This window comes from Ailuropoda melanoleuca, chromosome 19 (genome assembly GCF_002007445.2).
Source record: "Ailuropoda melanoleuca isolate Jingjing chromosome 19, ASM200744v2, whole genome shotgun sequence".
Taxonomy (NCBI): domain Eukaryota; kingdom Metazoa; phylum Chordata; class Mammalia; order Carnivora; family Ursidae; genus Ailuropoda; species Ailuropoda melanoleuca.
This window is the reverse complement of record NC_048236.1, coordinates 6,028,184-6,045,858: the sequence shown is the minus strand read 5'-3', so window position 1 is coordinate 6,045,858 and position 17,675 is coordinate 6,028,184. Positions and strand designations below refer to the sequence as shown.

At 43.7% G+C, this 17,675-nt stretch overlaps 1 long non-coding RNA gene across 1 annotated transcript; it reads right to left on the bottom strand.

Moving 5' to 3' along the window:
* Window positions 1–6,564: 6,564 nt before the first annotated feature.
* Window positions 6,565–17,243, bottom strand: LOC117797170. Its single transcript, XR_004622094.1, has 4 exons — window positions 16,744–17,243; window positions 16,268–16,327; window positions 15,185–15,241; window positions 6,565–7,270 (listed from the first exon to the last, which is right to left on the bottom strand). It is a non-coding gene; the product is annotated as an uncharacterized LOC117797170 (long non-coding RNA).
* Between the last annotated feature and the right edge of the window lie 432 nt (window positions 17,244–17,675).

Sequence of the window (17,675 nt, the reverse complement as noted above, 5' to 3'; positions counted from 1 at the left end):
TTAATTCTCTGCCAGGTCAATGTAACTCCAGCCAAAGTCAATAGGTTGTTTCCCTGTGAAATGACAAACTGTACTTAGACTTTTCATCACACACGATGAGGATTACTAACTAATACAGCAAAGTCGGGCTGACCCAGATTCTAAACCTAATTCTGCCCCTTCCTGCCTGCATGATCCAGGCCAAGCTACTTAACCTAGCTGAGCCTCACTTTCCACGTCTATAAAATGAAGACAACAATATCCCCCTCATAGGATTCCAAGAATAAAATGGACTAATTTAGATAATATCTTTTGGAGAGTTGTCTGCTACTCATATTGCCTTTTTAATTGTCTCTTTCTTTCAGAACGCTATAAGATCCTTGGAGACAGGGACTGGGTTTTGTTCACAATTATAAGCGCAGTGTAGATGCAATGTGTTAAATTAATAAATGTCTTTGGAAAAACTGAAATAGGAAATCTACGGCAGTTGGAGTAAATATTGGGCAAGAAGGCGCTCCTGGGGAAGGCAAGAGGGGTTTCTAAGTAAGTGGGCAGAGTGTGGTAAAGAACATCTGGAAACAGACATCTGGATCTGGTCAGGGAGGATCTAGAGGAAAAGAGAAGGTACGGGACAAGGTGAAGACCCAAGCTTATAGGGACCTCAAATCAGAGAAGTCTATCAACACCAGGCATAGGTTTATTATTAGGGCTATGGAAAGTGGGTCCCAGGAGGAAGGTGGAAGCTTCCAGGTGTTATAATGGGGGCGCATGGTAAAAAAAAAAAAAAAAAAAAAAAAAAAAGGCATGTTTAATTACTATTAAAACAGGCAGTTCCACCCAAACAAAGCTTCCTTTGTCTTGAGTAAGAATAAAATCAGTCCTAAAGCCTAAGGCAAGTCTGATCCTAAATTTTAAGACTGGGTGACCTCAGCGAGGAGAAAACACTGGAGTCCAAGTAGGTCCATCATGTATTGGAGACCCTTGCTATACACACTGAATAAAACATAAAGGGCACCTGGGTGGCTCAGTCAGTTAAGCATCTGCCTTCAGCTCAGTTCATGGTCCAGGGTCCTGGGATTAAGCCCTGCACCAGGCTCCCTGTTCCGTGGGGAGTCTGCTTTTCCCTCTCCCTCTGCCTGCAGCTCTCCCTGCTTGTGTTCTCTCTCACTCTCTGTCAAATATATAAATAATAAGTATTTTTTAAAATCATGAAATAATAGGGGGTTTTTTTCTGTTTAAAAAATCCTATTGGAAAAAAAATAAATAAAAAATAAAAAATAAAAATAAAAAATCCTATTGGGAAGAACTTGTTATTTTTAAGAACTTTTCTACTGAGCTCCGTTCGGGGACAGGGCTAGACAGCTATAGCAGATTGTGAGGTGGGACAGACAGGGAATAGAAGGAAGAAGCAGCTCTTTCTTGAGGTATTCTGAGACCCCAGTAGAAAAAGCTAATGAGGAAGGAGAAGGGGCAAAGCTGGGCGGGACCCACAGGGTGTGAGCAGCCACCGGAGTCCCAGACAGAGTTCACAGGGGCTGGGTAACTGGCACTTGACCTGGCCCATGAGCACTGTCTAAGGAGTCTAAGATACTACGGGGAGCAGCAGCCAAACACACTTGACAATGACAATCGATCCCAAGCAGGTGACCACTGAAGCAGAGCTCCAGCCAGGACGTGGGACAGTCTCCAAGGATGAAACTGTCCAGGGGGGATGTCAGGGCTCTGGTCCTGTAAGGTGGACTACAGAACAGGGAACAGACACAGCACAACAGATATCCAGTAAAACTGACCCCACCAATATAGGAGATAAAGGGCATAGAACGGGCTAAAGACACCCAGGACTCAGGACTCATCTTTGGCACACCTAACCCAGATTGATGGCTGTGAATCACATGCCCTAAGCTCCGGTGTGTATGATGCTCTGAGCGTGCTTTCTGGAATGGTTGGACGTAGCTCAGAAGTGGGCAGAGTTGAGCTGGTGAGTAAAAGTCTTCCGTATCATAGTGACTGAGGCCGGGAGGCCCGGGCTGATGTACAGATGCTCTACAGAGAGCTTGGGTCAGAGGTGACCCCACTGACCTCAGAGGTGGCCCCACTGACCACGGTCCTAGCAGTAGTAGGAAACCCAGAGCCTACAGCTAAGACCACTGCTCCAAGGTTTAAAGACAAATATTTGCTAATATTTGAGGCACTAGTCTTTGAGTTCATTTTTGACTGTGAGAGTCAAGATTAGAGAGGAAGGAAACCAAGGACATGTGGCCTGGGGCCAGAAAGACAAAAGGTGTCCTTGAGGCTCCCAGTGACATGGTCCTGCTCGGTTCACCAGTTCTGGCTTCCCTGGGAGAATATGACTGCACACAGAAGTGCTCGTGAGAAAGAAATAGCCGAGCATTCCCCCTGCAGCTCTTATCTGAGAGCTTCTGAGGTCAAGGTACTGGAGATCAGGGTCACAGCCAGCCTTCTTTCCTCATCGCCCCAGTGACAGGTAAGGACATCGGATAACAGAAAGGTTGACTGTTCTTAGATCCCATGCCTAGTAGCACTCAGGTGCTCTCAGAGTTCATAGCAGGGGCTAGAGCCTGAGTTTTTCCTTATTTGTCTTTACTATATAATCACTCTAAAAATCAAGGAGAGCACTGGACTGCCTTCAAAGTGGCCTCAGTCCTGGCGGGGGGGGGGGGGGGGGGGAAAAACAATCACATCTCAAAATGTATTCGTGCTGGGTGGCCACGCTCAAGGTCAGGAGCCACACTTCCTCTTTACAGGTCCCTCTAAGCAGCCTCCAAAGTCGTTGATTGGCAGGTCTCTAATAAGAGCTGAGGAATGTGAAATATTTGGATCCCAGATTACTTTGCCACAATGTGGCTTAGAAAAAAAAAAAAAATTGAGACCTACTTCTATAGGACACAACATATCATTAAATGTGAGAAAATCTTCACCAACACTCCCAGTCTACCTTGCAGAACGTTCAGACTGTCAATTGCTTCAACTCACTCTGCGCAAAGAACAGCCTTAGCACATCAGTAACAATAGGACGCATGGTGTCATTGGTCACAGGCCCTGGAGAATCAACTCTGGGACGGAGGTTTGCTTGCATGAAGTTTACTGGGGAGTATTCACGAGCACACCCATGAGGGACAGAAGGGAGCTGGAGAGGGCAGAGGGACGATCAAACCCTGCTGTAAGGTCAACAGAGGCTGCGGACACTGACCCCACAGGAAGTCTGGAGGTGGGTGGTCCTCAGAAACGTTCTAAATTTAGGCAAGGGGGCTGGCCCTTTACATGCAGCATCACTCAGCCCTTAGATGCAAGCTGACTCCAGCATGACCTTGGAAGACGCAGCTTCCTTCAGTCCTTGCCGGGCAAAGTGAGAGAGGAGCTGGGCTGTGAGCCATCCGCCAGCAACACTCCAGGCGGCTGGAGCAGCAAGGGGCTCTGTCCTGAAGGGAGAGTCTCAGCAGGGCATCATGGCGACCACGACAAATGCTGCCTTCAAGAATATAAACAGGTGGCCCATTTTCACAGCCAACTTCTTGCAGAATGGCATCACATCTCTGTCTAGACCCACTCTGCTAGGTGCTCTGATGCACTTTGCAGATGGCAGGCTTCGATAAATATCGGGGTTAGATTTGTCTGAAATAAAACCTGCCCTATTGTTGGCATATAGTTATATCACAATTTCATACTCTGATGACCCTATCATGATGGATGCATCTCATTGACCATTTGTTGACCACAGAATGTACAACGCCAAGGGTGAGCTTTAATGTCAGCTATGAACTGGGGGTGATTATGATGTCTCAATGTAGGCTCATCAATTGTCACAAATGTACTGCTCCGGCTGGGGGTGCTGGTGATGGGAGAGCCTGTGCGTGTGTGGGGACCAGGATGAATATGGGAAATCTCTGTACCTTCCTCCCAACTTTGCTGTGAACTTAAAACTGCTCTAAAAGAATTGTCTTTTCTTCTTTTTTTTAATCTCTGGCCCTGAGTATTAGTTTGCTAGGAGTGTCATAACAGAATATCACAGACTAGGTGGCTTAAACAACAGAACTTTATTTTCTCACTACTCTGGGGACTAGAAGTCTGAGATCAAGGTGTTGCTGGGCCAGTTTCTTCTGAGTCCTCTGTCCTTGACTTGCAGTAGCCACCTTCTCTCTGCATTCCCACATGGTCTTACCTTTGTACTTATTGGTGTCTTGAGGTTTTCTTCTTATAGGGGCACCAGTCATGTTGGTTTGGGCCCACCTTTATGACCTCATTTTGACATAATCACGTCTAAAAAGTCTTTGTCTCCAAGTATAGTCACATCCTGGGGAACTGGGGGTTAGGACTTCAACAAAGGAATTTTTAAGGGACACAACTGGCTCACAACAGCATGTGGGAAGGGCTCATGCTTTCACCACCATTTTGTAGATAGAGAAACTGAGGGCAGGGTGTCAATGGCTCTGTGTATGCTCATGTTACCCATCTCAGAGGTTTGTCTTCTTAACTGTAACAGGAGTGTCCAGCCATCTGTCCCCAAGGAACCCTCTGTACACTCATTAGTTTTAGCACGGGAGAGCCCTTACCACTCATCTTCCACAAAGCTTGCTTTCAATTGTGGAATTAAGTGACTAAGTTGCTCAAGAACGGAATTTTTCTTCTCCATTACTCAGAAAATTGTTATTATCCCATACAGAGTCCTTCACTCTCTTGCACCAGACTCCAGATCTGGTTTTAAATGCCGTTCCTGAGGCTCGCTCTCAAACCCTGTCCCCATTCCTATCCTGTGACCAGGCCAACCCCCCAGAAGGACGTTTGAAGCCCCCCTCCAGCTCTTGCTCCTGAGCCCGGTGAAAGCCCTAGTATGTAAGTCCTCGTTTCCACTTCTCCAGTCCACACCCCTGCCCCCCCTGCTACACAGAGCCAAGAATACCCGCCGAGGAAAGGTAGTGCCTTCGCACTCCCATCCCCAGACAGAGGGAGGGATGGGGAAGGGGAACGAACTTTTCTCAAGTGTCTCCCATGTCGCCTCTTTCAGTGGTGACCCTCCATGACTGTGTCCCAGAGATCCTGCATCTCTCTGAAAACCAAGTCCCCACTCCCTGAGCAGATTGCTACCTTTTGAAGAGCTGAGATGGGAACTGAGACACCAAGTAAAAGCCATTCCTTCTGTTTGTCATGCAAACGTCCAGCCACACCTCTAAAGGGAATGAATGGGATTTGGGAAGTTGGGAAGAGATGATAAAAATATCATGGGACCACATAATGCCATTGAAAAGTGGATTCCTCTAGGTGCCTGGGTAGCTCAGTGGGTTAAGTGTACGACTCTTGATTTTGGCTCAGATCATGATCTCAGGGTTGTGTGATTGAGCCCAACATTGGGCTCTGCTCTCCCTCTGTCCCTTCCCCACCCCTTCTCTCCCTCTCTGAAACAAACAAACAAACAAACAAAAAACAGTAGAAAAATAGATTTTTCAATGGGAGTACAACCATTGAGTCACTGAGTTGTGTTCAGAGATGGAAATTACCAGGAGGGAAAAATTCCTAGGAGAAAATTTGTCTTTAAGCTGAGGTGCTCAAGGCTAAGATATTTCTGCCGAAGATTCATGCCTGGATCTTGGCATATTATATCCCTAATGCCATTTTTCCTATAAGTTCTGTGGGTTTTATTACCAGTTTGCATAGATAGTGTGATGGTTTTTAAAAATGCATGTGTTCTCTTATTGCAAATCTGACTACTCAGCATGATAGTTCCCCTAATATGCAAGCTTGGGGAAATAGGGAAAAGAAAGGAGACTAAATGCTATTATCATAGGAAATTATTAATTTGACCTTGATACAATACCAAGTAAATCTACCAAACTAAAGGCAATTATTTGGCTTGGAATTACATGATGCTCTGGAATTTCTCAATCTCAAGGGTTTGAGAGAAGTAAAACTTGGTTTCATAATGGCTGGAGTCAAAAAGGAAATGTGGGTCCATAAATTAATGCTCAGGAAATTTTTACAAATATAGAAGTTAGATTCATGTCCCTCACTATGAATAATTTATTCTAATTTTATGAAAGGGGTACAATGTCCAATTGACTCAAACTTTTCATCATTAAATTAATTACTGTTTGATTTGAAAACAATCCTTGTCTTGTTTCTAAACTACCAACACTAAGGGTTCTGAAAGCAGGCTTGCAAAGAGGTACTTGTGAGTGTGTGTTGTGAAAAAGGGGTGACTGGCCTTTATAACTTCTGCTTTGATCAAATTGCGCACCCCCCCCCACACACACACACACGGCCATCTTTAGCCCCACCAACTGGCTGGTTATTTAAAACAAAACTCGCAATAGAAATTTCACTGAGCCTGCCTGAAGGACAGCAGTGTTGTTTGCCAAATATTTCCAGGTCCTCACCTTATACGGACATGGTATGATTACATTCCTGGGCCTCCTGTGTGTCTGGTCAATGGGTTGAGGCAAATTGATAAAAGGATTGTACCCAAGAATGGTGTGGTACCAATGGGGCCACCCACCTTGAATGAACTCACACATGAGCAAGTTATGAAAATGTTTTTATTTTTATTTCTAAATTTTTTTATGTATGGGGGTTTAAACACTCACACACACACACATAATAATAATAATACCTACAGGAATATTTTTAAGTTTCACAAACGAAGAATCTAAAGTCCTAGGAGCTAAAGTATTTTACTCAACATCTAAAATAGACTAAAATCAGAAACACATTGAAAAGTCCTCTTATTTTTCTTCTGTTCCCTATTTTTAGGAAACCTACCATGACTTAACTGTCTCCAAAGTAGATTCAGTATTTCTGCTGCCACCCACCCTCTACCCCCATGCCCACCCCTACCCCTGACCCCGGATCTAACTCCTGTCCCCCAGAGCAGGCAGGATCCATGCACAGTGACAATGGCTGTGGCAATGGGTTGATGGAGCCACAGAGCCGGTCTTGGGCATGAAAGCAGACCTCGTCCAGTAGAGCCCCAACAGCTCCAGGCTTGTCCAGGAGCTCAGAAAATGGCTTGCTGTCTTGATCTTGCCAAGGCTGACCAAGAACCAGTCTCCTGCAAGTCATGGGTCAAAGAGTCAGTGGTTCTAGCTCCTTCAAGTGCAGTCACCAAACGTCATTCTCACTTTTCCCTCAGCAAGCATTTTCACCCCGACAGCTTAGATGTCACTCCTGGCCAGAAGAGAAAGTCTTCCAAGGAAGCTCGGCTCTCCCTCATTCCAGCCTCCCTCTCCCAGGGCTTCACTCTCAGTCCAGGACACGGAACGTCCATGAGGAATGCAACATCCTAGGCAAAATGGTTAGAACACACGTTAACAGGAAGAAGAGCTGGCATTTACTGGTAACTTAATTTGAACCAGGCACTATTCGACGAGTTCTGAATATGTTAGCTCACTGAATCCTGAAACTGTCCTGGGAGGTATGTACTATTATTAGCCCCATTTCACAGATGAGGAAACAAAGGCACAGGGGCATTGAACAATCTCCTCAAAGTCACACAGTAGGAAGACTATTCTCCCAGCTTCTTTTTTCTGTGCCCTCTACCTTCTCCATGCTGCTTCCTCAGCCCTAAACCCGGTGCTCAGAGCCCTCTCTCCCTCTTCGGCTACCTAAGCTTGGTCTGTGGAATGACTCTGAACTTAGAATTTTACATAGAAAACCGTGTTGCTTCTCTCGGGGCGTTTGCTCACTCAGTCTCATGTCTCACTGGAATGAAGAGTTCTGCATCCTTTGAGGTGAATTCAGGCATAAACAAATATGTGGAAGGGATTTTACAGGAACTGAAGAGACTTCCCTGTCACGCTGGAATAGCACTGGGGAAAACAGGCTCTGTTTGCGTCAGAGTTAAGGCCCGCCCTTCATATGAACAGCAGAGGGCGCTGTGCAGCTGCGGCTTCATAATAAGCCTGTCCTCCCTCCCTCCCTCCTCTGCCTCCAGAATGGGATTCCCCCAATTAGAATCTATACCTGAAGCAAACTGCTGAGTTTTCACACCTCTGCAGTCCTTCCATGATCTCAAGACCTCCTGACAAACCTTTCCTAACCTTGTTTCTAAGAGCAATCAAACCTGAGGTCACTGGGATGTGAAGAGCTTTTCCACCCAAGCTCAAGGTCTCAAGTCTCTGAACACCAGGCCAATTCTGAACTCCCGCCCCCTGTCTCACCGATGGAATTCTGTCTATCTCCTCAGACCCTATCAGCCTTTAGTTTTGTACTCTGATTTAAGGTCTGAAATACTGCCTTTTCCTTATGGTTTTGCCCTGCCTTGGGCTGCACCTGCATTGCACTTACCAAACACCCGGTGTTGCTGAGCTGCAATTCTGACCTTGACCCATGGCAGGAGTTCCTCTCCTCCTCTGCTGAAGGACCTCCCAGGTGCTGGTAGGTCTCCATTCACTTAGAGTGAATTTCCTATGCCTGATGTCTAACTTGTTGCACCCCTAACATGGTCTGCCCCTCTGTCAGCTGCTGTTCCTGATCCTTCTGGTTAAATGTGCGTCCAGATGTAAAACGCACAGCTCCAACTACTGAGAAATTTCAATAGGCCCAAGACCACCTATGAAGGATATGCTGAAAAAATGCAGTCCTCAGTTCATCCCCCACCTCACAGATTCAAAAATAGAAGTTGAAAAATCATGTGGTGAGGATTTCTTTGGGGAGTTGTTAATATACCTCCCACCTCCTTCCGACACTTTCCCCAAGTACCCGTCGAAGCTTTGTGTACCTCCCCAATTCCAGGAAGGAGTGCAGTCCAGATTCTGGGTTCTACGGTTTTCTCCAATTTTCACTACAGCCAACCAGGTATGCCCAACAAGCTGGAGATTAGATTTAACCATGCCTCTCTTCTCTAGAATTGCTAGAATTAGTATCCCCAGGACGCGGTCTCCTCCACCTGAAACAGTCTAACGAACTTCCTAAAACAGGGCAAATTGTGATCTTATAATGGAAAGGTCAGCTTGCACAGGTCATCTGAATTACCTCTTGATGAGTGACTCATGAAGAAATAGTACAGTGATGTTCCACTATGGAGGAGCTCTATGGACTAGGAAACGGGCAGAGGTGGGAGAGTTAACCTTATTAAAGGACTACGATATACTTTCTCCCCCCTTTTAAAGTTCTAATATAAAAACCCAAATGGGAGGATGATTGATAAGGATACTATGCTGGTGTTTTCCCAGCACCCCACACATGCCAGTCAGCGGGTATGACCAAGCCCTCTTTCCTTCCCTCCCTCGCCCCGGGACCATGAACAAAGGGCCCACAGCAGCACAACATGAGGTTTGTAGGAAGGATCTGTAACACAGCAGGTCCCCTAAGAGTTCTACCAACTCTGAATGTCTTTGATTCCTTGAGATTCTTCCATTTCTGCTTGGCCCCATTGTTCACTATCCGGCCCCGACTCAGAAACAGAATGAATGTAAAAGACGGTATGTCTGCTGCCAGATGGTGTTTAAACAAATCCNATTCTGGGTTCTACGGTTTTCTCCAATTTTCACTACAGCCAACCAGGTATGCCCAACAAGCTGGAGATTAGACTTTAACCATGCCTCTCTTCTCTAGAATTGCTAGAATTAGTATCCCCAGGACGCGGTCTCCTCCACCTGAAACAGTCTAACGAACTTCCTAAAACAGGGCAAATTGTGATCTTATAATGGAAAGGTCAGCTTGCACAGGTCATCTGAATTACCTCTTGATGAGTGACTCATGAAGAAATAGTACAGTGATGTTCCACTATGGAGGAGCTCTATGGACTAGGAAACGGGCAGAGGTGGGAGAGTTAACCTTATTAAAGGACTACGATATACTTTCTCCCCCCTTTTAAAGTTCTAATATAAAAACCCAAATGGGAGGATGATTGATAAGGATACTATGCTGGTGTTTTCCCAGCACCCCACACATGCCAGTCAGCGGGTATGACCAAGCCCTCTTTCCTTCCCTCCCTCGCCCCGGGACCATGAACAAAGGGCCCACAGCAGCACAACATGAGGTTTGTAGGAAGGATCTGTAACACAGCAGGTCCCCTAAGAGTTCTACCAACTCTGAATGTCTTTGATTCCTTGAGATTCTTCCATTTCTGCTTGGCCCCATTGTTCACTATCCGGCCCCGACTCAGAAACAGAATGAATGTAAAAGACGGTATGTCTGCTGCCAGATGGTGTTTAAACAAATCCGAGACTCATCTATATCCCTGTGCAAAGGCCGTGGAAACTCTCCAAGACAAAACCACACCAAAATGGATCACCCCTGCCCACATCTCCTTACTACCTCTCAGGCTCCTGGCTGCCACTTTGTTACTAACGATCTCCCCGTCACAGATGCCTAATATTTGTTTTCCCCTAATTTCATCTGTGCAGAAATATGTCTCAGAGGTTGGCTGTTAGGCTAACTTGCTGCAATTCTACCCACACCCCCTTAGCAATGATTCTGGGCTCCAACTTCATTACGGAGAGACAGGCTTTGTTGTTTTGTGATTTCAATCAATTAACTCTTCCTTCTCAACAATGAGGCTATTATAAGTGTCACCACTCACTGACAAGATGGAATTAGGGTGTGTAAGTGCTATAGACAGCAAGGGTGTATCCTTTATCAGTGCAGATGGGATGACATCATCCTCTCACTGAGGAAAGAGAAGTATGCTTAAGATTTGGTCATATAAGAATACAAAAATACTAACTCAAAGAGATATATACACCCCAATGTTTATAGCAGCATTATCTATGGTAGCCAAATTATAGAAACAGCTCAAGTGTCCACTGACTAATGAATGGCTAAAAAAGAAGTGAGATAGATACAGATATATATAGATATAGATATGAATATATATGTATATACGAATATATATGTATATATGAATATATGTACATAAACTGTACATATATATATATATGAATACTACTCAGCCATAAAAAAGAATGAAATCTTGCCATTTGCAATGACATGGATGGAGCTAAAGAGTATTATGCTAAGTGAATAAGTCAGTCAAAGAAAGACAAATACCATATGATGTCACTCATATGTGAACTTTAAGAAACAAAATAAATGAGCAAAGGGGGATAAAAGAGAGAGGGAGGCAAACCAAGGAACAGACTTTTAACTATAGAGAACAAACTGATGGTGACCAGAGGGAGGTGGGCAGGGAGATAGGTGAAATATGTGATGGGGATGAAGGAGGGCACCTGTGATGAGCACTGGGTAATGTATGCAAGTGCTGAATCACTATACTGTACATCTGAAACTAATACTACACTGTATGTTAACTAACTGGAATTTAAATAAAAACTTTTTAAAAAGATTTGGACATATACACTGAGATGACATAGGTTTTAAAGATGTGCCTATTTTCATTTATGTGCTGGGCAATAGAGAAGTTTCTCATATCTGCACTATATATCCACCAGTTCCCTCCCCACCTCACTCTTCCATCACACCATAGGCAATAGTGTGCTCATAAGGGGCATTAAGGANTGATCTCAAGACCTCCTGACAAACCTTTCCTAACCTTGTTTCTAAGAGCAATCAAACCTGAGGTCACTGGGATGTGAAGAGCTTTTCCACCCAAGCTCAAGGTCTCAAGTCTCTGAACACCAGGCCAATTCTGAACTCCCGCCCCCTGTCTCACCAATGGAATTCTGTCTATCTCCTCAGACCCTATCAGCCTTTAGTTTTGTACTCTGATTTAAGGTCTGAAATACTGCCTTTTCCTTATGGTTTTGCCCTGCCTTGGGCTGCACCTGCATTGCACTTACCAAACACCCGGTGTTGCTGAGCTGCAATTCTGACCTTGACCCATGGCAGGAGTTCCTCTCCTCCTCTGCTGAAGGACCTCCCAGGTGCTGGTAGGTCTCCATTCACTTAGAGTGAATTTCCTATGCCTGATGTCTAACTTGTTGCACCCCTAACATGGTCTGCCCCTCTGTCAGCTGCTGTTCCTGATCCTTCTGGTTAAATGTGCGTCCAGATGTAAAACGCACAGCTCCAACTACTGAGAAATTTCAATAGGCCCAAGACCACCTATGAAGGATATGCTGAAAAAATGCAGTCCTCAGTTCATCCCCCACCTCACAGATTCAAAAATAGAAGTTGAAAAATCATGTGGTGAGGATTTCTTTGGGGAGTTGTTAATATACTCCCACCTCCTTCCGACACTTTCCCCAAGTACCCGTCGAAGCTTTGTGTACCTCCCCAATTCCAGGAAGGAGTGCAGTCCAGATTCTGGGTTCTACGGTTTTCTCCAATTTTCACTACAGCCAACCAGGTATGCCCAACAAGCTGGAGATTAGATTTAACCATGCCTCTCTTCTCTAGAATTGCTAGAATTAGTATCCCCAGGACGCGGTCTCCTCCACCTGAAACAGTCTAACGAACTTCCTAAAACAGGGCAAATTGTGATCTTATAATGGAAAGGTCAGCTTGCACAGGTCATCTGAATTACCTCTTGATGAGTGACTCATGAAGAAATAGTACAGTGATGTTCCACTATGGAGGAGCTCTATGGACTAGGAAACGGGCAGAGGTGGGAGAGTTAACCTTATTAAAGGACTACGATATACTTTCTCCCCCCTTTTAAAGTTCTAATATAAAAACCCAAATGGGAGGATGATTGATAAGGATACTATGCTGGTGTTTTCCCAGCACCCCACACATGCCAGTCAGCGGGTATGACCAAGCCCTCTTTCCTTCCCTCCCTCGCCCCGGGACCATGAACAAAGGGCCCACAGCAGCACAACATGAGGTTTGTAGGAAGGATCTGTAACACAGCAGGTCCCCTAAGAGTTCTACCAACTCTGAATGTCTTTGATTCCTTGAGATTCTTCCATTTCTGCTTGGCCCCATTGTTCACTATCCGGCCCCGACTCAGAAACAGAATGAATGTAAAAGACGATATGTCTGCTGCCAGATGGTGTTTAAACAAATCTNACTACTGAGAAATTTCAATAGGCCCAAGACCACCTATGAAGGATATGCTGAAAAAATGCAGTCCTCAGTTCATCCCCCACCTCACAGATTCAAAAATAGAAGTTGAAAAATCATGTGGTGAGGATTTCTTTGGGGAGTTGTTAATATACTCCCACCTCCTTCCGACACTTTCCCCAAGTACCCGTCGAAGCTTTGTGTACCTCCCCAATTCCAGGAAGGAGTGCAGTCCAGATTCTGGGTTCTACGGTTTTCTCCAATTTTCACTACAGCCAACCAGGTATGCCCAACAAGCTGGAGATTAGATTTAACCATGCCTCTCTTCTCTAGAATTGCTAGAATTAGTATCCCCAGGACGCGGTCTCCTCCACCTGAAACAGTCTAACGAACTTCCTAAAACAGGGCAAATTGTGATCTTATAATGGAAAGGTCAGCTTGCACAGGTCATCTGAATTACCTCTTGATGAGTGACTCATGAAGAAATAGTACAGTGATGTTCCACTATGGAGGAGCTCTATGGACTAGGAAACGGGCAGAGGTGGGAGAGTTAACCTTATTAAAGGACTACGATATACTTTCTCCCCCCTTTTAAAGTTCTAATATAAAAACCCAAATGGGAGGATGATTGATAAGGATACTATGCTGGTGTTTTCCCAGCACCCCACACATGCCAGTCAGCGGGTATGACCAAGCCCTCTTTCCTTCCCTCCCTCGCCCCGGGACCATGAACAAAGGGCCCACAGCAGCGCAACATGAGGTTTGTAGGAAGGATCTGTAACACAGCAGGTCCCCTAAGAGTTCTACCAACTCTGAATGTCTTTGATTCCTTGAGATTCTTCCATTTCTGCTTGGCCCCATTGTTCACTATCCGGCCCCGACTCAGAAACAGAATGAATGTAAAAGACGATATGTCTGCTGCCAGATGGTGTTTAAACAAATCTGAGACTCATCTATATCCCTGTGCAAAGGCCGTGGAAACTCTCCAAGACAAAACCACACCAAAATGGATCACCCCTGCCCACATCTCCTTACTACCTCTCAGGCTCCTGGCTGCCACTTTGTTACTAACGATCTCCCCGTCACAGATGCCTAATATTTGTTTTCCCCTAATTTCATCTGTGCAGAAATATGTCTCAGAGGTTGGCTGTTAGGCAGCTAACTTGCTGCAATTCTACCCACGCCCCCTTAGTGATGATTCTGGGCTCCAACTTCATTACGGAGAGACAGGCTTTGTTGTTTTGTGATTTCAATCAATTAACTCTTCCTTCTCAACAATGAGGCTATTATAAGTGTCACCACTCACTGACAAGATGGAATTAGGGTGTGTAAGTGCTATAGACAGCAAGGGTGTATCCTTTATCAGTGCAGATGTGATGACATCATCCTCTCACTGAGGAAAGAGAAGTATGCTTAAGATTTGGTCATATAAGAATACAAAAATACTAACTCAAAGAGATATATACACCCCAATGTTTATAGCAGCATTATCTACGGTAGCCAAATTATAGAAACAGCTCAAGTGTCCACTGACTAATGAATGGCTAAAAAAGAAGTGAGATAGATACAGATATATATAGATATAGATATGAATATATATGTATATACGAATATATATGTATATATGAATATATGTACATAAACTGTACATATATATATATATGAATACTACTCAGCCATAAAAAAGAATGAAATCTTGCCATTTGCAATGACATGGATGGAGCTAAAGAGTATTATGCTAAGTGAATAAGTCAGTCAAAGAAAGACAAATACCATATGATGTCACTCATATGTGAACTTTAAGAAACAAAATAAATGAGCAAAGGGGGATAAAAGAGAGAGGGAGGCAAACCAAGGAACAGACTTTTAACTATAGAGAACAAACTGATGGTGACCAGAGGGAGGTGGGCAGGGAGATAGGTGAAATATGTGATGGGGATGAAGGAGGGCACCTGTGATGAGCACTGGGTAATGTATGCAAGTGCTGAATCACTATACTGTACATCTGAAACTAATACTACACTGTATGTTAACTAACTGGAATTTAAATAAAAACTTTTTAAAAAGATTTGGACATATACACTGAGATGACATAGGTTTTAAAGATGTGCCTATTTTCATTTATGTGCTGGGCAATAGAGAAGTTTCTCATATCTGCACTATATATCCACCAGTTCCCTCCCCACCTCACTCTTCCATCACACCATAGGCAATAGTGTGCTCACAAGGGGCATTAAGGAGTTCATCACAACTTGAAAGCAAAGATTCTCCTTCAGTTTTTAATACTCACATCTCATCTTCAACGATTCATTAATTTAGATCCATTGGTTGGGCTTAAAGATGCATTCTAAATGGAAAAAAAAAAGTAACAGTAATGTCAGTAAGTAATGGCATTGATAAAAAATGTGTTTATATTTATGTGTACAGCCACCCAGAGATAAACACATAAAAATGGAAACATAAAAAGAAGCACCCAAAATGACACAGCTACACGGAATTATATTTCACTGACCCTAACGTTGTTAGCTGCATCATTATTTTTATGTTCCACTGAGAAAAAGAAAGAAAAAAACTTGCCAATTAAATCATGACATGGCACTGATTGTAAGATACATTCCAATTTCAGAAATGTTAAAAGGTAAAGAAAATGCCTATCTTAGAATTGATGAACTAGGGTACCAAAAGTCACACCCAATACTAGCTAACCGTAAATGCTGACTTTCAATGTGTTCAGAAAATGTTTTGTTTGTTTATTTTTAAGAAAGTAGCTTTTATTGAGAAACTGTTGGTTGAGTAAATGACTTCTTTCTAATTAATATGGCAATGATGGCAATTTCAGTTGGTACCTGAAAGACGGATAGCTTGGTCAAAGTCATCTTCAAGATCAGTAAGTTTACATATACTTCAGTCCAAGAATAGGGTTTACTGAAAAGAGTCCCGAGCAAGGAGAATGCAAATTCTCATGATTATCTGGGTGGCTTCAGGCAAATCATGTAAGTACTCTGGGCCTTGATTTCCATACCTTTGAAATGACTAGGTTGGACTAGAATCTCATTTCTAACTCATCTCTCATTTCCCAGCTCTGGTGTTTTATGAGTCTATGATACTGGTTTCATGGTGTCCCATCTCAATGGTCCAGATGTCAAGTTGAAATACATCCAAGGTGGAAAATTCTCTTGAGGGGTATATTCTACTGACCTTAAGCTTTAGTGGGATACTCCAAATTTGTCGAGTGAAGAAATGAACGAATGAATGCATGCCCTAATAGTTCTCTTTGCTAACAAACCCAGAATACTAAGCTATAATATTTATCTCTGCATGACCCCGCTGAGAACAGAGACCCCTCAGTAAGGAGACTGAAAAGAGGGCTTACCTCTGCTGCCCTTGATCTCCCCTTCAGTGAAGACATCCTCATCCTCAAAGCATCTCTTATCTAAAGAAACAATGACAGTGAAGAAATGACAACATCCCCCAAACCCAGACCCATGTCCTGAAACTTCGAGACCACTGACCCTGGCAGAAGCAGCATCAGATGGCCTAGCATAGTGCTTAGCCAATAATAAGACTTGGATAAAAGTTGAGGTGTAGTTATGATTACATTTAGGATTAAAATTAAAATTCTGATTATGGTTTTCATTCTTTTAGATACACTCACACACAGTCTCCTGTTGACTTAAGTGCACAAAATGAGACAGTAGAGTTCTCTCCTTTCCTCCTCTCAACTGATGCTTGAAACACCCCCATAAACTCACCCCCATGGACCAGGCTTTCTGATCAAAGCTGCTTCATCCCCCTGCTACCCTGAGTCACGTGAAAATTTTTGCAATGAGTGAAACAGATTCAAATTACCTTGTGGTCCATAATGGTTCCAAACAGCAAGATGAAAAACCCCTATGGCAAAAGTCAACAGAAGCATCAGGGATGGTTTGGCAGACCACATCCCAACTGTTACTGTAATACCACCAACGGGTACTGTAATACCACTCTTCTAGATATCTTCAAGGACAGTCATTGGGTATTAGAAACTTCAGCATCTACTGATTCAGAGAAAACACAGTGGCGAGTATTTTCTGTGATTGTACCTCAAAGAAAGAGGGTCACCTTCATGTCCGTGCCTGACAGTTATTGTTATTTATTGAATGGCTGCAGGTGTAGAATGGTGTTTGCCACCTTATTACATCTCTTTGCTTTCTTTCCAAATATTAAGTAGCTGTTCTTACTCATCGTAACAGTGACACGACATAACATGACATGGAATCCTGTAGCTCAAAGTGACAATCATGGAAGATGTCTTGAGAAGTGAAACCTGGATGATAGTTTACTTTCAGTTGGGGTTAAAAGTCATGAAATAGCAGGGTCTCTGAGCTGGTGCAATAAGTTTATGCATAAAAGAGAGAAAACGGCAGAGATCTCAAAGACCAGGGTCTCTTCAAGTTTAGATTATTTGCTTACCTATAAAGTCACAATAATCGATAGCCAATCTTTTTAAATGGTTGGAAATTGAAGTTTAAGAAAATTCTGAATCCTGCCGTGGGAGTGGAAGGAAGGCTGGGTTTCCAAGGATAGCTCCTTGGCAGAGAAACGCTAATCAGAAGATGATGATTTTTAAATGTGAGTCACAGGGAAAGCTTGGTGAGAAAAGTTGGAGTGTATTTAACTAAAAGTGTTTCAATATTTTTCTTTCTATCAAGAAAAGAGAAAAAGAAGTGATTCGGAAAAGAAATAGAATAAAACTTTCTGGGGTTTAATTAAGTTGCAAAAAACAAAAAAAAGAAGAAGAA